Source organism: Vanessa atalanta, chromosome 2, assembly GCF_905147765.1.
Source record: "Vanessa atalanta chromosome 2, ilVanAtal1.2, whole genome shotgun sequence".
NCBI classification, from domain to species: Eukaryota; Metazoa; Arthropoda; class Insecta; order Lepidoptera; family Nymphalidae; genus Vanessa; species Vanessa atalanta.
In genome coordinates this window covers 13154518-13177577 of record NC_061872.1, presented here as the reverse complement: position 1 = coordinate 13177577, position 23060 = coordinate 13154518, and the positions used below count along the sequence as shown (strand labels likewise).

At 31.0% G+C, this 23060-nt stretch overlaps 1 protein-coding gene across 5 annotated transcripts in view; it reads left to right on the top strand.

Moving 5' to 3' along the window:
• The window catches only part of LOC125075785, a 73148-nt gene that overhangs the window by 22439 nt on the left and 27649 nt on the right, over positions 1-23060 (top strand). For 4 of the 5 annotated variants that reach the window (XM_047687570.1, XM_047687579.1, XM_047687545.1 and 1 more), the window contains 2 exons: positions 4822-4878; positions 17472-17544. The gene's annotated coding sequence lies outside the window, so the exon portion shown is untranslated. The remainder of the gene's footprint in view (positions 1-4821; positions 4879-17471; positions 17545-23060) is intronic. The other variant, XM_047687561.1, reaches the window with a different exon arrangement.

The following is a 23060-nucleotide window of genomic DNA, read 5'->3' as shown; positions in this document are numbered from 1 at the left end:
TGACTGAATAGTACTTCACATAAACGTTACAGACATGTCATAGTCATGTAAAGTCATATAAACCGTCATAGTTTGTTCTGCTTAAAAAAAACTGTTCTTAAATTGAAATTAAATAAAACCCTTTTTTTTTGTCATGCGACGGTTTTTGGAGATTAGTTTAAAAATGTCAAAATGTGCTGAATTGTTCGATATTTAAACTGACAATTGGTTCTTGCAGTAGACTTACAGTTACTCGTAATTTAGATACAGTCTAAAAGCAAATAATTTAGGTATTAGGAGTGGGATGCATCTGTGATTGCATTAATACTCAAAACGTACAGGAATCTTGACGTTCAGGATAGCTCTTTATAATGTCAATCATGTGTAACAAATCCCTTCTAAATTTATATTTATATTATATTTATAAATCTGTTGTAGTTTTAAATATTACATTCGTGACTTCTAACGCAGTTTACATAAACTCCATCGCGAAGGCTGTTTGTGAATGTCGTATTATTTAGCGGTACTCGGAATTTTGTGGTTATACAGTTGTATAAAATAATTCAGGTCTCGACGTATAGAAGTTTAATGTTAAATGTATGAACAGCAATACCAAAGTATAGTATTGTTGTGCTTTTAAAAAAACGTAGTACAGAATAATTGTGGTAACGTTTAAAGTTACATAAGACTGTTTTAGTATTTAATTGTTAGGTTATAATTCTTAGGTGTTTATTCGTTGATGAATTTCATTCATTTTAAAGGCAACGGTAAGGAATCTACAAGCCATATGGATTTTTTTTAAATGCTTTAAGATAAACCCAAATGTAAAACAACAGTAGTTCTTAAAAATAATAATATTCACACGTTCCTTTCTTTTGTTCTTTCTTTTACAGTTGTCTATGACTTGCATTAACTAAAAAAAAAACTTTTTAATTTAAATTTTTCGCTAATTGATGACTTCGCAGCCTTTATACTTCATTTCAATTAAATTCATTCAAAAAATTTAGAGCCGAGATGGGCCAGTGGTGAGAACGCGTGCATCTTAACCGATGATTTCGGGTTCAAACCCAGGCAGGCACCACTGAAATTTCATGTGCTTAATTTGTGTTTATAATTCATCTCGTGCTCGGCAGTGAAGGAAAACATCGTAAGGAAAACCTGCATGTGTCTAATTTCAACGAAATTCTGCCACATGTGTATTTCGCCTATCGAAAGGAGGCTTTTAGCCCAGCAGTGGGAAAATTTACAGGCTGCCAATGCTAATGCAATTAAATTCGAAATAAGAATAACTATATTAAATAAAAACTATAAATAGGTATACCAGCATAATATTAATTCGCTTTTTTTGGGATCAAAATTTGCGTAACCAAAACAGTATAATTGATGTTGTAATACAAATTTGGCATTCATATTGTGTTGTAAGTGTTAGTCAGAGGCGCAGGCGCAGCCTACAGGTGGCGTGGGCATCGGTCAAGGAACGCGGAACTCGGTATTAAATCCATTAATAAAAACGTTATTAGAATCAGTAATTGTTATTAAGTTTCATGTCGCAATAATCATTGATATTATGAATTTAAGTATGAAACAAAGTCGCTCTCCACTGTTTGTACGGTAAGATCTTTTTAACTATGCAATTGATTTTAAAGCAATTTTCATCAATAGATTCAAGAGTATATACATATATATAATACATGGAACATTTATTTTCATGTTTTATGCTTTTATGTTTGTTCTTTAATCCAAAAGCTATATATATATATGGACCATTATTGTAACCATGTGAAGCCGGGACGGGCAACTAGTATATAATAAATAATTAATACAGCTAAAGGTAGTACCTAGTAATAATTAACAAATATATTTTATTTGGTGGTAGGGCTTTGTACAAGCCCGTCTGGGTAGGTACCACCCATTCATCAGATATTCTACCGCCAAACAACAGTACTCTGTATTGTTGTGTTCTGGTTTGACGGGTGAGTTAGTCAGTGTAACTACAGGCTACAGGGTGGTAACAACAAAAACCCAACAGTGTATACTTAAATGTGATATATGATGTATTATATTTTAAACTATTGAATGATTATGATGGAGGACTGAAAGATTTCGGTCGCTTCATTCATTACAAAGTGAGACCGCCCGAGCAGGACAATATTCCACAAATATCTGCGCAAACACTTTCATAATCTGAAATTGAAATATATTTTGATTGAACCCTGACAATTGTCTGTAGCCATGGCTCACCACAAGACGATGTTGTATTTTTTTAATTAAATTACCGAACAAAGAAACACAATACGTAGCAGTACATTGGAATGTTTTTTTTTGTTGTTTTATTGATATAAGATTTTTGATTAAACAATAAAACGATAGCGTGTAAATTATATTCCCAAGTTGATTTGAATTAAATAAAGTACATGCGAAACGAACTTGTGTTAAACAAAACGGTTAAAAACTAAACGAAACTCGTAACAATAGCAATAATATCGGCTTCTCATCGGCGCAATAGATGTAAACGCATTCATTCACGTGTGATATAGTGTACTAATTCTATGTTTTAGTTATTGTTTTTCATTCTTATTTATTGTTACTTGCTTATTGCATTTCATTCATTAAATATTAACATTAACAGCCTGTAAATTTCCCACTGCTGGGCGAAGGCCTTCTCTCCCTTTGAAGAGATGGTTTGGAGCATATTCCACCACGCTGCTCCAATGGTTGGTGCAATACACATGTGGCCGAATTTCGTTGAAATTAGACACACGCAGGTTTCCTCATGATGTTTCCCTTCGCCGTCGAGAACGAGATGAATTAAAAACACAAATTAAGCACATGAAAATTCAGTTGTGCTGGCCTGGGTGAACCAGAAATCATCGGTAAAGATGTATGCGTTCTAACCACTGGGCCATCTCGGCTCTCGATTTTTCATTCATTTGCAACATTTCCGATCCGTGTCGAGGATGGCTATCGATTATTGCGTATATTAGATTGCCCACAAGCCTGGCTCTCTCTCGCAATATGACAAGTAAGGCATATTTCTTAAGGCTTGAATTTGAAAAGGAGTAAAAACAGTTTCTTGCCGGTTCTCAGATAATCTACGTTCCGAGGCGGTGATAACTTAACGAGTATGGGTTATTTCTTAAGGCTTGTGTTTGAAAAGGAGTAAATATGGTTTGTTGACGGTTCTTAGATATTCTTTATCCGAACGGATGAGCTGTACATTTAAAATAATCCTGTAAAATGCCCTTTAAGAAGAATATTTTGAATTTAAGACAAACATAGTAGATATTTACTGTCTTTAATAATTGTATAGAACTATTCGAATCATTCTCTTTTCGTAAATATAAACAAGAGATTTTGGTTGTTATGTTAAAGATACAAAGCTTATTTTGGCACAAACATATATCTTATTATTGCATTGGAACCGGCCGCGAAATGTCAAACGAGTCACATTGACAGGACCTTGGTTCGAATCCTGTGAGACAAAAAGTACAAACCTTTGATGTTGGGTTTGTTAACTCGTTATAGGGTTGCTTACTGTTAAATAATAAACATGATTATATCTAAATATAGTACATCTTGTTTTTAATATAAGTATTATATATATATATTATAATATTACTTAATATGTTTATTGGTAAAAATAACGAAAGGTGCCGTGGAACACCTATTATATATTAAATAACAGACAATGAAATACGTTTACAAAGTTTGAGAATAATAAAATTATCACAAATAAAGTTTTTATTAAAATCCGGTGTGAATTAAAACAATTACAAAAAAAAAAGTTTATATAATATTATATAAAACCGTATAATTGAAAGAGAAAGAGGGTGAGGAAACGGTAGTTATGGCATTAGGCCTTTTTCCTTACTTGATGATTTCTGTCAGTTCATTCGACTGTAAGCCGCGTACTAGAACTTCATTTCAATAAATGCTAATGTATAAAAGATTAACTCAAAAAAAATGTTGACTAACTGAAGTTTCCTTAGATTTCTTACAAGCTGAAAGAAAGTTGTAGAAATGGCAGCCCTAACTGTATGAGGTTTTTTTAATACGATAGGGATATGTTTTTGTTCGAATGATTAGATGTTATCATGTCATTTAATGTAAAATTAATTAGATTTTGATGATCAGAATATAATATACAATGATAATAATCAATTAATTGGATAACCCGTATGGTTTTTGTTTCTAACAACTAATAACTTGGATCTTTATTATTTCTTATATACAAAACTTTTTATAATATATTTAGAATAAAAGTTTGGTCAGATTTTTAGTTATAATAATTTATTGTGCCTATCGTATCATGGTTTATTAGAACATAAAAGAAATCCTTTTAATAATTTTATAATTAATTAAAATGAGCTTATTTAGAGTTATATAAAGTGTATATATATAATGACATAAATTAATTTCAATGTTTAATTGCTATCATATTTAAAATTCATTTTGGAAGATCGTAAAATATCTGTCGATTAAAATAAAAACAATATTTATTGTGAATGTTACTTTCAATTGTAACAACTTTTGGATATTTTATACAGAGCTAAAATTATATTCAGTTGGTAGACTTAAAAATATGTGCATTAATACATTGCGCAGTTTATTTAGAAGATAAAAAAGGTTAAATAAATAACTCTTTGCTCTATTAATATAGAGCCGTGGCCGTGAAAGGGCGGGTCCTAGTATTTATTTATCCACAGACCATAATCAGAAACCACAGATTATAAATAGCCCAACGTCAGACGTAAATTAACAGTTATTTTCTGTAAATAAATTTACTAGTCTGTGTTTTTTTACGCTTAATTAAACACGATTGACTTGCTTTTTCTTGTGCAGATATCGACTGACTTCAATGCCGCCCTCACAGGTGACAGCTGACGTCAAATAAACGAGGTAATAATACAATTTTATAAATTTTATGATGAGTATGTGTCAGATTCATTATTTTTAATCTGTTATGATATTCGTTGTTAACATTCGTACTCTTTTAAGTAGTAGTAGTTCAAAAAAATACAAAATATAAATCAAATCTATTGAACATGAGATTAAAGAATATTTTTGAAGCGACTTCCATTTAATATACTAATATGTATCTTTAAAAGTTATCACATATTCGCATATCTTCGTACATATAAAATTTATAAGTGATGTTGTTCGATTTAGACAATATATCAGGATCCTTTAATACGCTCGTACTATTTCACGCTCATCTTGTATCAATTAAAACAATAATAATAATTCACGCGATACGCCTCCAGCTTTACAACGCTACACACAATAAAACTACGGGAGATTACCCTGATTGTCATCGCAGACCGTAGCTTAAAGCACTATATTTAAGATAGACAAAAATAGACTCTAAGTGTATACTCATTAAGTTTGTTTTTTATTAATGGTTTTTAACATTTGTCCAAGAAAGTGTATGTGGGCCAGAGACAATATAGAACAGAATGCAATGTTGCTTGTCTATGCCCGACGATTTATGGCGCGAGCTGAAGATTTAATTCCGCCATCTTTAAATATTTTTTTCTTACTAGTTTGCTATTTTAAGCGTCAGTTTTTATTTTATTTTAACAGAGTTATGTTAACAGTTCGGTCGGTAATTTCATTTCATTATGTAGTTTTGCTTGTTCTTTATTTTTAATTATAAAAACTTAATTAAAAATATATCATTAACTGTCCACGGCTTTACATTGTTGTTTATATTTATATTTGTATATATTATAGGCTATTAGTTACTTATAAGGCAAAACCGTTTTTGAAAGAAACATTTTAAAACTTGGAGATATTCTTTGTAGCACAATAAAAAAGTTAAATAAATTAATAAATATGGCGAGTATTTTCGAGGCACGCCCACTCGTCTCCGCATTCATGTTTTCGCCCCAAATTTGTGATAATTTGGCAATACGTCACTTCTTAGTACACGGTAATAACATAATTACCGATTGTAATACTTGCAATCGTATACTGTAATTTCTGTAATGAGTATTCGTAGCTTACGTAATTGCAGCTTGGCGTGGATGCTTGACTTTGACAGTAATTATTAAAAAGTAACACTTAGGAATAACTGCTTTATTTGTGTCACACGGTCTATTGAATATTGTATTAATATACTTTCACTGGTAGTTCAAGTTCGTCTCGTAGGGCTTTATCGTTCAGTGTTGCCAGATTAATTTCGACTAAAACTGTTAAGCGAGATACATCATAAAAGTGGGACGGTTAAGGTCTCCTCCCCCTTTGGGAAGGTTTAAAATAAAGTGTTATGGGTGATAATAGCAACCTACTTATTCTCTATATATTTATGTCCCGATAAAAATTGATTGGAGCAGTGTAATTAATGATTCAAATCAGATGTAAAGATTGTCAATGAATGAGGTTACTCGAATGAAAACAAGTTATTTACATTCACAAAGAGTTTTACTTGCGCTTTAGAATTGCGAAGCGATACTCAATTGTTAATATAAAGATTATATTGAAAAAATATATTTATCATTAGTATTCATATTGTGTAGACTGCAGAGGCACCGTATTTTCCTTTAAAGCCATGCGTCATAATTTTTATTCCATTTGTGTACCTAACAACATTTTTTTATTTTTTTGAAAAGATAAAATATCAAAAGTAATTTTGATTTTATATAGTCTGTGTGTATTTTTTTTTTCTTTTCTCAATTTCATTGGAAATGAAAATTAAACAAACTAAATATTAAATACTCGTTTATTACATCAAAAATGGATGATATTCAGTGTTATTTTAATGTGGATGTTAGTTTTTTACTAAGAGAGACGCCATACTTAAATGCAATTAAATAAATAAGTTATAACTACAAAAAATGTATTACTCAGCCAGCTATTAATTAGTTAGTTACATTTTATTTTATTTTATTTATTTAAAAAGGTACAAGTTAGGAAAAAAGAAAATAAATTACTAATATTATTTAAGTTTGTTTAAAAAAAAAAAAGGTGTTTCCCGAAAAGTGATTGGAATATTTTTACATGCCAGCTTTTTTCGCTGGTTAGCACTTCGTCTGAATTATTTACTCTTAGGTCATGACATAATCTTTCCCAGTGGGCGTGGCGGTTTTGCGTTGTGTCATCGACCGTTTTTTTAGTCAGGTGGAAATATCCGATTATTCATTATAAAAGTTAGATTTTGTAATGAACAGCACTATATTAATCACGTGGACCTAAACGATTATATAATTAAGTAACTTGATATCACACAAATAGAGAATTGTTACTTCAACACTTTTTAAATAAAGTTTGATACATGTTATATTAAATTCGATGTTGCACGTCAACCGTTTTCTCCGCCCGTATTCCGTACCTATACATAGATTATAACGCAATATCCGCCTTGATTTTTATTTCCTCCACAAATATAAGTAAAGATACTCGTATGATTGAGATAATATATATATATATTAATCAATGGTGCAATCTTTTAAAACGAATTGTTTAAATACATAATTTTTAAAAAGGTTATCCTCGTGTATTTTGACTGCATTTTTCAATAATTGTCTTAAGCATAACAATCGCCCAAAGGGACGCCCAAAGGTAAGCCGTGCTCAGGTGATCTACCATCACCCAAGAAGAGGGGCTTATGAGACTTTTTGGGGCGCTTCACTGATGGTCCAAGATTTAATAATATTGGCTAAGCGGCGCTAACTAAGGGGCGACCGGGTTTTTGCTTCCCCTGCAACCTGGATTAAGACGGTCCTGAATTCTATTATTTATTTCCAATGGTGACAGGAGGGCTGGTAGTTCATTTTTCGCCCAGAGAACCGGGAATACTATTCGACGGGGAAAAGGTTATACCATCCTTGCCACCATTCCACGCGGTCATGATTTGTACAGTAGCTATTTTTATATACTTATTATTAAGAGTTACTAACTACCTAAGTATTTATATCTATTTTCTATACAAGCCTTTGCAGTGTATGAATAAATATAAGTTAAAGAATTGACTTGGGTAAATTCCAACCACTTATTTTGTAGCTTTATTTGACGACCAATAATAAATAATCTAGCAGTTCTAAGAAGGTTAAATGCCTTGTTTATCTCATACGCCTGTGCTAGGCTGCAGTGACGATCGATGTTTGCATACAATATTGACTATTCTCGCTAACAAGAGTATTTCATTCCGTTATTCATGAAATATTTTCTATAATAAGTTTTAAATTAATTGTATAGTAACTTGCAAGAGAGAACAGCGTACAATTCTGAAAATAATATTTACAGTATCCATAAATAATTAAATATATAATTTAAATTATACAAAAATACTTAAATGTAATGAATGGAACGAAAAATAAATAGCATATTGTATATTATGAGGAAAAAATAGTTTTCCGATATTTCATTGATATATCGTATCGTTGAAATCTTTTATATGGCAATAGACAGAAAACGATTACATTACTTACTATCTCGATAATTTTGTAACTCATACTAAATCTAAAGATTAAATTACTTTTTCCACCAACCCGCATTGAAGCAGCGTGGTGTAATATGTCCAAATCTTCTCCTCAGCAGTGGGAAATTTACAGGCTGCTAATGTAAAAAATACTTGATTATGTTAAATATTTCTGAACTTGGCCTTATTGAGTCCAGGTATTTTGTTACAAAAAATATTATAAATATCTGAAGACAGTTTTAATGGACTGATGAGACGGGAAGGATATCCGATGATTGATGAAAGGAAAAGTTGTATATTGAATATATAATTTTACGACATATAAAAAAAATATATGATTTTGCACCTTTTAAAAGTCAAAATATTTGCTTTGTTGCTAAGAAAATATTCAAGGGCACGTTGAGTACATAAGTCATTATGACATCCGTGACCGGAAATGAGTAATTGGTCATCATGACGCCTACGACTGACGCCCGGTGACCGGTCGGTTACTAAATGGAAAACTTGCAATATCTTTAAACCTTTGCATTAAAAAAAAACGTCTTGCATTGGTTTCATATCACAAGATCATCAATTTACGAATATTTATCAGTTTTACTATGTTTTTTTTTAATAAAAAAATGGTTTGTCGACGTTGAGAATGAACTAATAAAAAAACATAAATATTAAATAAAACAAATAGCTCAAATGCAAAAATTAGGACCGAAATAGTGGAGGGATTGCTAACAAAATTTACCAAATCGCAATTCCGATTTTAGTCTTTATAAGTTAAAATACCTACAAAAATCTGTCAAGTATAGAATTGTATTGAAACATTTAATTGGCTACCGAATCTGTTTAAAATGTGACTCAATAAAGATCACATTAATTGACGTTCTTTCATCATCATTGTAGTTAAGTTAGACAGATTAAAATAGCGACATACTTTGTACCGTGTTTCGTAGAACAGGGAGTTTGTTAAAAATGTCATCGTAATAAGGTACTTATTTATGCGCTGAGCGTCTGTGCCCAGTGGCACAGAACACGTAAATCTAAATAGATAGCAACTGCAAACTTAAGCCAATTTTTATAATAATTTATAGAAAAACTTAATAACGTTTTATTGACTAGACCAACTATGCAGTCATAATAATTATCAAAAATACTCTTAAATAGGGGTTACTCTTAAGTAGATCAACTTTATAATATTTTTTTGAAATTATATTAAGTTTCTTGCACAACTTTTTTGATGTTTTCGAATGTATTGGGTATGTATAACCTTCGGTGGATCTAGTAATCGAAGTATGAAACTCATTAGTACGTAGAAGTACACTTCTTTAGCTTTATTACAGTATATATATAAAGATTATAGATGACAGAAGCTGTCAAAGATTTCGATGTAATCTTAATAAGATCATTTTTCTTGTACCATTTTCTCTCCCACCTAGTCCATCGTGTCGTCAATGAGACATGATAATGGATTTTATTTTTAATACATTTATGGTAAAAAAATACTGCAAACTAGAAATAGTAACATCACATAGTAATCTAAATGATCACTTGAACAGTCGTGAAAATAAACATACTCGATGTTTATTAGAACAGAACTGGAAATCAGGCTGGAATTATCTTTACATCGTAGGCGAGTACTCGCCCGAGTGACTCGACCGGCCGTGTCAAACGAGTCAAAGATGGCGGCTGAGATGTTTACCAGCAAAATTCTTTATTCTTTTTGTTACATAGTGTAAATAAAAGATAGTATAACTTTTTGCATGTGCTTTAATCATTTAGTTTTTTATATAAAAGATGAAGGTCGTTGTTGTGAACGAAACAGGTTTATACGACTTTGATAAGTTGTAAAAAGTGTCGAGGCATAATATAGGTAAAGTTAAAACTTACTTTACCTTGGTAAATTTCCTTTCAAAAAGCTCAGTTATTAAAAATAAAAGCAATTTTGTAAGACAAAATTCAGTAATTTTGTATTAAAAGTAGTTTAGTGAAATCACTCGAACTATAATCACAAGCACTCCATAAATGTTAAGGTTATGTTAATATTTGCTATTCGCAACTCAAAATCAATACAAATGAATATTTGACACATTTTTATCTTACGGACGAGTAGATAGAGTAGGTCTGAACCTTACTTTAACTTTGCATCTCATTAGATTCAAAAGTTAAACATCATAATTATATTAGTAGCATATATAGTAAAATGACGATGAGCAAAAATCACTACGTGTCATTTCTATGACATTAATTGGTCTACGGCCCTTTTTTTAGCTTATTACCCTCAAAGTTTTTGAATAAAGACTTAGCAATAATAAATAGGTACTATTGTACCAACTAGTAAAAATAAAAAAGTAGATCGGCTTTCTTTTTATGCACTTCTAAAATGTAGATACCAAGTTTTCCTACGGGGTCAGATGTTGCTTACCCTGGATTTAGGTGTCGCCTTCTCTATAACATCTTATATCTATATCAGCTTACAACGTTTTGATTCATTCATGCGAATCCAAAGTCAATCTACATCCGAGAAAATCTTATCCAAGACTGATTTTTTCTTTTATTCAAGCGTGAAACTATAAAGTGAAAATTGTCACTTACACGACTGGCTGTTTAAAGTTGTGAACTGCAAAAAATTATAGAAAATGGTCATTCAGAAGGTTCGCGCTTAACGATATGTGTATATCTCACGTTTTTGCATCTCAATATGGTTTAACGTGCACCCATTTGTTTAATGACATGTGCGATACGTGCACAGATAGCAACATTTATTATAATCTTACGGAATGTGCATTTTCTGTATAAACTATGATTTTATGACCGTTTCTATGTGTTGGCTTTGGTAGTTATAAGGATCCACGTAAGGTACTTTGTTATAACCTGTATTATGGACACAAGGTTTAGTTGAACTAAACTTGTATTATTACGTAACATGACAAAAAAATAAAAAAATTAAAGAGGTTTGATGTAGATTCTATATAAATTAAGAGTTCTCAAAATTATTTACTTGTCGGAATGAAATTATACCTTTACCAATAAGGTATTAAAAAATAACCTTATCGAAATTAATAGTTGTCAGAAATTTGGTCTCGCCAATATGTTTTCCTAAATAAATTTAAATGTAAGTAATTATATATAAACACAATTCTATAAATATATATGTTTGAAGATTTAATTGCTATAATTTATAAGCTTAGTACGTAAAGGAGAAAGAGAGACTCGAACAAATTTCAAGTTTATTTCTATCGTATGGACACTACCTTAAATTTTGACGTGAGGATGACAAATAGCACGTTGATGGGATAAATTATCAGGTCGATAACATAAGAATATGCTTGAAAGAAATGTACGTATATTTTATTTGAGCAAGATTTCGGTGTTCACTTTATGTGAACTTTTGGTTCATAAACAACTGAACTTTTATCTGATTATGGCGAAAAAGGTATACAATATTATATGCATTTAAATGGCAGTTCGTCTGTGTCGTAAATATGTATGATCTGTTAACGAATGATAATCATTTGTAAAATTATATTTTAGAATAATAATTACAAATGTCTCCTGGAATCGAAAGTTAATTTTGTTGTTAATGTTAGACTTGTGAACCAGCTTAGAATTTTTTTATCTGTGGAAAAGTTTTGGCGGGCTGTTCCTGTTTTAAAAACATGACGTTTGAGGCAAATAAAAATAGCGTTTTTTTCTAACTGATCACAAAGATAAATATAATTCTTAAATTGATCAGATAACGATTAAGCGTAACTTTTTAATAAATTATTAATTAAAGTTGCTTACGTGTACACTAGAAAGAGTTTTCTTAAAGACAATTATACAATTTGAAAAGAAGTATTATATGAATTTAATACAGGGTTAAATTTTATTTTAGGCTAGTATTTAACTATTAATTGGATTGTTATGTAATTTTCACGATAGGGTTTAAATTTAGGGGAGACATAGACAATATGCTTATGTTTTGAATATTTTTTCGATTTAGTTTATTATTTAAACGTAGTATTCCAAATAAATACTGCCAACATTATAACATATACTACACCCACACATGTAAGACTAGTAAATAAAGGTCCACGGCATCACTTATCTTATTGGAAATAATAGTACGACACACTGCAACATTATATAATAGTTTTAAGAAATGAACATACTGAGTTACTGATAATTGCTTTTATACAATAGTAGGAAAAACAACCTGTTTATTTTTATTAAGTTGTATCCAAGTGGAAATATATTATTAACAAATCTTTGCGGTACTATAAATATAAAAAACAACAAACTTTACGTTTTCTTTATATAGTAGGGACCGGAATAAGGAGTACATACCTATATTGTTACGAGGAAAATGATTTAAACAACATATCGTCTCTTGATTTAGCTATTTACCATACTTCATACTCTGGAATTAAAGTAAGAGATAACTCAACCGGAATATCTTATACTCAATGTATATAGAAAATTCATTAAAAGCCGGTGCCGGATCGGAAATGGCTGAAACAAATCAACGACTCAAACGTTTGTGTCAAATTCCAAATGATGGAAAAATATTTTATATATGACATATTATAACCTCTGTCTCATTCCCTCCACTGACAGATGGAGTGAGAGAATGCAATGCAACGTGAAAATGCTGCAAGCAATCTTAGTCTTTCCAAGTAGTTACACAATTACTATTTTTAAATTTAAATGTATATTTAATAAAAGGTCCAAGTTTATACATTTTCGTTTTTTAAGGACTATTTGTATCAGACATTTTTTATCGTTTGTATGTACTCTGCATATAGAGAAGTAAGCAGGAGCCGCATTTCTAGGTATCGGTCGATGTTCAATGCGTTTACAAGTGGCATTGTTAGCATACAGTGTGGCATAGAATGACAATAGTCGGGTGACTCAGAGAATTAACATCTTGTGCGGCATCGGTTAAACATTTGTTTTATGTGTTTTCTTCTTCCGGTACAAGTGTGCGAATCTTTGCGACTGACTATTATATGACGTTATTTATTTTGCATTTAATTTTTTTACTTAACGTCTCAGTCTTGGACAGTAATGATTATTTCCTGTTTACAATGTATTTGCTGTTTTGACATTGCGTTAACTTTTAATTTTATATAAGATTCATAATTATAAAACAAGCGATTTATCTGACCCTTCCCGTTTCCGCTTTTATCGTAAATCCTACACTTTCTTCGTATAGTTTTAATGTTTCTGACACTGCTGTACTAATTACACATCAGATTTTATATATTTATTATATATAACTGGCTCCTTATAACAAGCTTCTGTCTATTAGTAGGACCATTACGGGCTGTGATTAAGATACATTACCCAATATTATATTAAATTAGCTGAACTTATAAAACTTGATATCTTATATATATCCATATATACCAGCCATAGAACACAAACCATCATCCTCCAACTCCATCGAGGGGTGAATTATATAAGTTGCCTAGTCCTTCCCCGGGACTCAAACTATCTCCACACCAAATTACATCTAAATCGGTTCAGCGGTTTAAGCGGGAAGAGTAACAGACAGAGTTACTCATTCATAATATTAGTATAGACGTCACTAATGTGTCAGCCATGTGATCTTTGTGATTACCTGGCATCGTCTCATTTGCCCTTTAAGCTGGATTGAACCTTTCCTAGAGCCATAGTACTGCTAACCATGGTTCGAAAAATCCGATTTATATAATAAATATCAAATATCCGATTTTTTATATATATCCGATATATATCTGATATATATCCAGGCTAAGAAAACGAAGCGAATTTCATTCTGAAACACTTAAAAATGTGAAAGGTATTTGTAAATAATACATGTGTCGAAATACCACATTTGTTATTTTAAAAAAGTAACAAAGGAATTAGTGTCTATCTAATTGAGAAAGAAATTTTTAATGAACACTTAAAAAACAAGTACTTTTTATTATTCTATCTTCATTTTTTTGTGGGATAAATCAACTTATTTTATTTTAATATTAACTTGTAATCGACTAATCATAAAAAGTAATCATTCAGAGTGAGGCCTTAAGCATAGATCTTCAGAGAGTGTTGTTCAGAAGATAGGAAAAATTCAATTGATATATATCATGATAGATATCCGCGAACCCTGCTGCTAACTGTCTCCGTTTGCTGTAGAATGGCTAAAATGGGTAGTATCCATATACATATAACGTGTAAATATGAAAGATCCTTTTTAATTATATATACATAATGAGTATATAGTTTATTATATATACTTTCCGTCATTCGATCGATAAGTAGAATTAAAATGTGTCATCGCAACCACATTATTATGCTGATAAATAATTAAGTACATGTCGCTGTGTCACTTAACGTAATCGTTGTTGAGCAAACACATCTATTGGATTTTTAAATCAATCCGGTTATCGCAATAAAATCTTTCATTGTATACTTGTATCGCCTCAGTTACCATTTGTATGACAATTATAACTATTCGAGTCTAGATGACCCGGTCACTTTGACGAATTTCGGTTAAAATCTGAGCGTTTGTTCAATAACAAAATATTTTTATATGTGAAAATTTGCCCAAGAATATCACACATGCGTAGTCCATACTCAGTGAGATTCAAATGGCAGATTTCGTCGATCAAATATTATAAGCAAGAGGCACTTATCGTCGAATTTGTAAGTATATCTTTTAGTTCGTTAAAAATTTAATGATAAGGTTACTGTGCTTTTTGGACAAAATAGATATTCGATATATCATCTTATCTGAGATATATCATCTTTTAGTCATTTTGAAGATCCAAAACCTTGCATACAAATTTTAATCCTAAGTTTCTCTAACGTGGTAAATTAATAAAATATATTGCAATTTTTTTTTAACCAAAAGCTTAAATACTGATTTCCATATTTCAAACATCACAATTGACGGAATCCTATACAAACTTCACCCCCATTTATCCCTTTAGCTATTTGAAAAATCCTCTCTTAGAGCTCATCTACATTACGTAAGGAATTGTTCTGGAATATTTTATTTATTTTAGCTTAGGCTGTGTGTTGTTCGCCAGACAGTAATTTTAAAATTGTATTATGTACCTGGAAATAAAAAATCAGACTCAATTAATACTCTTTACTGGAATCAGTTTATGCAGCCGAAACGGACATTTTCGCAGCAAAACTGTCTGAAGTAAAAATATACTCCTCTAAGAGGTAACTTCCTCCTATTTTGAAGTTCTTTAAATAAGAATCGTTCACGCATTCATCATTGCTTGATGTATCTTCTGAGTAGGTATGTATAACGTGATTTAAGATAAATAACATCGTGTTTCAATAGATATAGATACAGATATCGAATCATTAGATACCGGTAGGCGTGTAACAGTATTGTTATCTTGTCTTCATATCTACATACAAAGGTGATGAGCGACGATGATAGACTGTATCAATAACGGTGAGCTTTTTGTGTTCGGAAACAATGTCCAACGATGACATGTGCATTTCGTATTTTTTATTTAATAATGTTATTCGTAATTCGAATATTAGCTACAACTCGGTTTTTTTAATCGATTCGATTAAGTTACAGTTGGGAATTATTGACCGAAGCAATTATTCGATTGTTTTTTTTAAATTAAATTGTTAGGCGGACTGATAAATAGGCTACTTGATGTTAAGTGGTCACCACCGCTTATAGACATTAGCGCTGTTAGAAATATTAACCATCCCTTACTGCGCCAATGCGCTACCACTTTTGAGAACTAAGATGTTATGTCACTTGTGCCTGTAGTTATACTGGCTCACTCACCCTTCAAACTGGAACACGACAATACTAAGTATTGCTGCTTGCCGGCAGAATATCTGATGAGTGGGTGGAATCCACCCAGACGGGCTTGCATAAAGCCCTACCACCTGTCTGTTATAAGATAACTTCACACCTTAACATATTTTACTTTGTATATATGTATATGTTGTTTAATTTTTTTATTATAAATTTAAATTGTGAGTTATTTTTATTGATGAGAAAAGATGATTTTAACATAATTATTATTATCATTTTGTTATTAACAAGTAGACATTTTATTGTAATCAGCGAAGAAGTAGAACTTCTCACGTGCGTATATAATTATACCTTATTATCGTTGTGTATTTCCTTCTTAGCTCTGAAAATAAAACATTTTTTTTTTTTTTCTAAAATCATAATTAACTTTATCCATCCTGTAGACTCTTTTGAATAGTTTTTTAAGTAGCAGGAATGAAATATAGTAGTTAATCTTATCCACTAATTAATTTTTACAAGGGAGCCGTTGCTCAAATTTGCCTTCAACGAAGTTAATACTTCAATCATCTCTCATCAAGACAAAATATTTACTTATAGCGATCGTTTGTTGATGCATATTAAACACTCTGTATAATAGAATATGACACGGTACACAGAATTGCCATATTACAAAAATTAAAACTATCTGCAGTTCTGCACATTAGAAACACTTCAGATCACCTTCGTGTTCTACATTCCACGATCTTTCACAATAGTTGGTTTCGCTCTTTCACGTAAGATGTTTTATATATATATATATATATATATATATATATATGAAATGATTTTTATTCTGTTGATTATTATGTAATATAACATACTAGCTGAACTTTCGGCCTACTGCAATTTATAAAAATTTACCCTGTGATCTTCCCTGGGACTCAAACTATCTCCGTACCAAATATAACGTAACTGTCACTTTCGCATTCATAATATCAGTACAGATTGTAGCATCTTGTTTTGGTTATATAGTGTTTTGTTGGATAAAAATAACAGATCAACAGTTTGATGTTCCTCTGGGAAGTATTTATTATAGTATTTATAATTTGGATTCGTTGCTTTCCTTATTCATCAACATAAGCAGTTGTAGTTTTTTTAAATGTAATTTTGTTATATTTTAAAGCCAGAAATGGCTTAAAGCTAAATCTTTAATATTTATTTATGTTGCAGTTTGGCAGATATATATTCCTGTACCTATATTTTTCTTTGGTATAATAATAAAAAAAAAACTAAACTTTGACAGATTGTAAATAGCAATTCTCCGTTGAAAGTCTTAATCTTTTTCTTTACTTGTTACAGTTAAGACGACAATGTGACGAAGCGTTCCCGCCACAAGTGTCCGCCATCTTGTTTTTCAAACGCAAACTACCAGGTAATATTAATATTGTATTTGATTTCAATAAATATTTACATAAATAATATCTATGTTTGTTTAATATAACTTCAAATGTACGAAAACGTCTATTTTTTTAATTATTATTTAAAACGCCATTATCAGTCTCCATTTCAAAACTAAAAAAAAATAAATATATTTTGTTAGTCAATATTTGCCATATTGTTTTTTTTAAATAGTATTTATTCAAGTAGGCTCACGACAGCACTTTTGAATCGTCATGTAAAGCTAACACTGGTTCGGAATGTATATTAGTACAATAAGTCAATAAGAATGTATGCTTATGGAGATTACTTTAAAAAATAAAATGGTTAATTTTATCTTCGTAATTTTAACCAATCAGGAATCGAATATTAATTGAAAATTATTTACGAACTTTGTTTGGTTATTAATGTAATTTTTATTTAGTAAAGATGCATAAAATTGTACTTATCTGTTCTATTTTCTTCATTTAATTGGCAAATAAAAAATATATTTGTAGTAACCACTGTACAAGTAACTAAACACTAACCGCGATATTCTAATCAATTATTGTAAGTACGCCTCTATATTTAGTATTAGAAATACGATGCCCAGTAAATTCTTCACCGTTACAGATAAATAAACCATAGCACTTAATATAAGTATGGAATTTATCTCTCAACATATTTATTACGGCGCGCTCAGACATTAAATAAATCAAATTCTTAGGATGCTCTTACAACTATTATAATGCAAGGCTAACTGGTAACACACGCACACACGCATAAACACGCTCACACATTAACATGCTAATTTCTATTTAATTTTACATAATACACTGAAGAAATTTTTATGCACTAATCAGTGCATGCTTGTTTTTGAGCAAAAAACACATCTCGCACACACACTTCGCTTTTACAATCATCAATTGGTTATTAAAGTTTATATTAAGTCGTTTTTTATTTGTAAAAATATAAGTAATAGCAAATAATTATGTGATAGATTCACTCTTCTCTCTTAATGTTTATTAAAATACTTTATTAGTAATTGCATGACGAGTGAGCTGAGCGTATGCGCACGCACGCTTTGCACGATCGAACTTGTGTACACGTACATATTTGTCGCGTTTTGTCATAAACCACGTGCAACATATGACTAGCAGTCGAGCTTACATCCAATATACTTAGAATTCATTGGTATTCACTGATTAGTTTTCAAGGAAGACGTGCGTTACTTTTGAGACTAAAATTGTGTTGTTTTTTTTTTGAAATTTTATTGTATTTGAATTTTAACTTTATATTTAGATTTTACGTTTACGAACGAATTTTTGTGCTCATGTTAAAAAGGTACTAGTAAATATGTTTACCCGTGTGTTGATTTTCTATAGGATGTTGTAAATCAACCGATAAAATCATAAGAGGACAAAAGACAAATAAACAATATTTTACATTGAATTGACGCAATTTTAGCTTAAATATAATCTATGATATACTTCATGGATTTGCGACAAAATGGCTGTTTTAATGTCGAGGTAGCTGTTATTTGAACTTTGGTAGTAAAATAAAGAGGATAAAAGTAGTTAAGTAGGATAGTGTTGGATTATAAATAGAGATATATTAATCAAGAAGTGTCAGTTGTCCATAATATTGCTAAGCTATTAGCAAGTTGCATGGTATGCATAAATTTAAGTGTTTATCTTTATTCCTTCTTCAATTCGAATAGTCTATAAATAGATTATTGAAGAAGAGTAAGTACTGAGTACATTGCCAGTTATTTTCAGCATTACATTATGCTAAGTGTCATTGGGATTCAGTACAACAAAGGTTTTTCCAACAAGCCCCTTTTTTTCGACCATTAATTTGTTATTCTGACGCTGAACTTTGTGCTCTGTGTCAGTTTGAAGAGTGAGTAAGTTAGTCTATACAGGTTCAATATGATATCTGAAATCGCATGATTGACAGAGATTGACGGATTTTATACTTCTTGCATATAAGGTTTAATACTAGTTCTTCAATTTAATTTTTCTTACTGTCTCAATATCTTGGTGAAATTAATAATTAAATAAAAGGAAACCTATTAGGAAACTTAAATATTTATTTATTTGGTGGGATTTTGTCGTCTGAGTGTTTACAAATGAGCAGGTTGTCTATTGTCCATGACCACACCACTTTCAGTAGATCACTCGTTTTTCAGTTTGCCTTCCAACACTTGTTTATAACAAGTGATGATATCGTCCTGACCGATTTCATTCAAGAGAGACCAGCCAATTATGCAGGACGTATTGTAGTGCACAGGTGTCTGTGCTAACACAGGTGCACTCTCTATTCCCCCACATAATCTAATGGGACGGCAAATCCGACATGACCACCCATTCAGGCGCAGTACCAACGGCTTAATGTGCTTTCTGAGACACGGGAGTATACACACCAACTTCCAGACCGAGCTGATACTGATATTTTTTCTTGGGGTTTGAACCTAGACTCTCTGCATCTCTAGCCTTATATCTAGCCACTAGACCAACGAGGCAGTCATAACATAAGCAACATATATTACAATGATCAACGCTATAAAACATAATTACTTTGTCGACAATATAACAACAATTTCTAAATTCTTTGCTTATGATTGCCTCTCATTGACAGTCGTGTTATTAAGCATCATTAGCCAGTAGATATGATTGCATGCAAGTAACGGATGTAAACATATCGAGGTTAGAATGCAACATTTAAATAGCCTTGTTCAAATGAACCTATCTTAAAATAGACTTTAATTAAAAACCGTCCATTTTAAATGTAATTATATTTCAAATGATCGGTCGATTTTGATAAAACATTTTGGAATTTTACCTAAATGTTATTGAACTATAAGCTGACATCTGTGATTTGGAATATGTTTATTAAAATTAATCGAATCGAATATTTATTTAACTTATTATAATATGCAACACGTCCGGAAAGTGTTCACGCGCGGAATCAAAGGGTTTACGTTCTTGCCAAGACAAGGCAGAATACACATTTCTATCTCGCAGACACCGGACTGTTACTGATAATAATCTTTCTATCTTATTGGTTTATTAGCTAGCGATATCTGCGATTTGGAATATATTTATAAAAATTTATCGGTTCGAATCGAATATTTCTATAATAAATATTAATATTTTATATCGTATTGAATAAAATATGCTGTGGTTTTAATTTATAAATAAAGTAATATGACTTTAGTTTCCACAGAAAACTTGCCAATAACAGTGGGATTCTGTGAGAATTCACTTCGTATCTCACTCGTGAAACGTTGACAACCGGCTAACGGCGTTACGCCATTTTGATACGTGTGTACAATAAATTTCATGATTATTAAAGTTAATTTTTCATTTCATTCTAATATTGCACGCTCGTGTCCTGCGGTGAGTTCCGATTTTGTTCTTACGGAATAGAACTACTGAAGGTTTTAAAAGTTATTTAGGTCTAAGACTGTTAAATATTAGATGAGTGCTAAATCTTTATAAATAAAAAAATAATGTTTCTATATTCTCTATTTGACACTATACCATCCGAATATTCTTGCCTTAAAAAAATAAGACGTTTTCGTTGTATTTAAAATTACTGTATACACATTTGTTCCACCCAGGTGAAACCGGGCGGTTATCTTGTATCTATAACATAAACAAGGAATGTTAAAGTAAGTTAATAGTTAAGGATGTTACAATGTTTTTTTAATATGTAATTATATTTAGAATAAATATCATGACGCATTTTCTCTAACAATACAATACCTGTTACGGAATATGGCAAAAAGATAAAGATAAATAAAGCGAAGATCTGATTTATGATAATCTCGATAACAAACTATTTTTTACAATGTCGCCATATTTATGTACTGTATATAGAATACTCTACGAGATGAAATACAATTTCAACATAAAACAGTTCTATAAGGTTATTTCTTGATAAATTGTGAGCCTTAATCCGTTGCGATAAGGGTGATTTTATTGTACAGGCCTAACAAGCTGTTAGATGGGAATGCTATCTCGGATCGACTCGTTACGGACGACACTTCAATGGCGCAGGAACTGGTATCAACACATGTACCAGAATACGGATTTTTAATTATTTATGCTTTAAATACTGCTTTAAGTGCGTACATTTTAAAAATAGATAATTAAATAAATTGAGATGCTCCAGTAGGTATCAAGAATTTTCAAACTTAAATGGTTATAAAAAAATAATGGAACGAAAAAAAAGAACAAATTATGTATAGATACTCCAAAGGTACGGACAATATGTCTGTGGAGATACAAATTTATTACTAAAAAATTAAAAAAATAACATTGGAATTTCTACTGAAGATTTTGGGTTCAAAGTTCTACCCTGGTAAAAGATTGAATTTTCATGTGTCCGATTTGTGTTTTTTGGGCGGGTTTCATGAACACGCACTGGAGTAAGATCCAAACCTTCTCCCCAGGAGAAAAGGAACAGCAATGGAATTCCATGAAATTGTTTATACATGAACTTGTTTTAAGACGAGCTATCGGTTTTATTGCTTGGATTTCACGAAGCTTTACTTTCGGAGAAAATATACTTTAAAAGCGATGTTTGAAAGCCGATACATAAAATCAAATTACGATATTATTTGTTTCCAATTGATAATAAACTTATTTATATAACAAGCGGTGCCCGCGACTTCGTGCGCGTTTGAATTGAACAAAATGGTTATTGTTGTAGCCTAAGTTACTCCTTATAATCGGTTATTCCAGAGATTAGCCGGAACAAACAGACAGACAGATAAAAATTGTAAAAAATGTTATTTAGGTATATGTACCGTGTATACATACCTATATATGCATTTAGTAAAATGCGGTTATTTTAGGATTACAAACAGACACTCCAATTTTATTATATGTATAGAAGATTAAATTTCCACACATGAATGACACTAATTGCAAAGCCTTATCTGACAATCTTATACTGACAACTCTTTACGTAGATGACATAATTTATAGCTAAAAAATACTAGATGGTGCAAGCAGGCCATAATAATTTATAATCAATGTCATTTCTAGATTCCTATGCGATTATTATTAATATTTTTATAAACTTCATTAGCTACTCGTCCCGACTTTGTACGGTATAAATAAGATAGTCATATATTTTGTAACCCGATCGTTGCACCAAGAGATTTGCCAGGAAGAACCCATTTTCACATAAAATCATTTATAAGTCCAACTGTTTATAAGGAACTCGGCGATATACACACGTACTAAAGAATTAAATGTATGAAGATATCCAAATTTCAAATTGAGACGGTAAAATCTGAGTAGTGTTTTCCTCATCTCAATCACAGGTCACATTTACGATAATACAAGCGTACCTAAGAAACATTAATGATTATATATTTGGTCAATGAGATGTCATGGGATTTAAGACGCTATATCCTGATATATAGAGCTTATAATTCCATCAACTTATTTGTTTTTCCAATCGAAACGCTGATGAGTGCCGAGTGAGTGGTTTCTGCCAAAAAAATCTCGAGCAAAT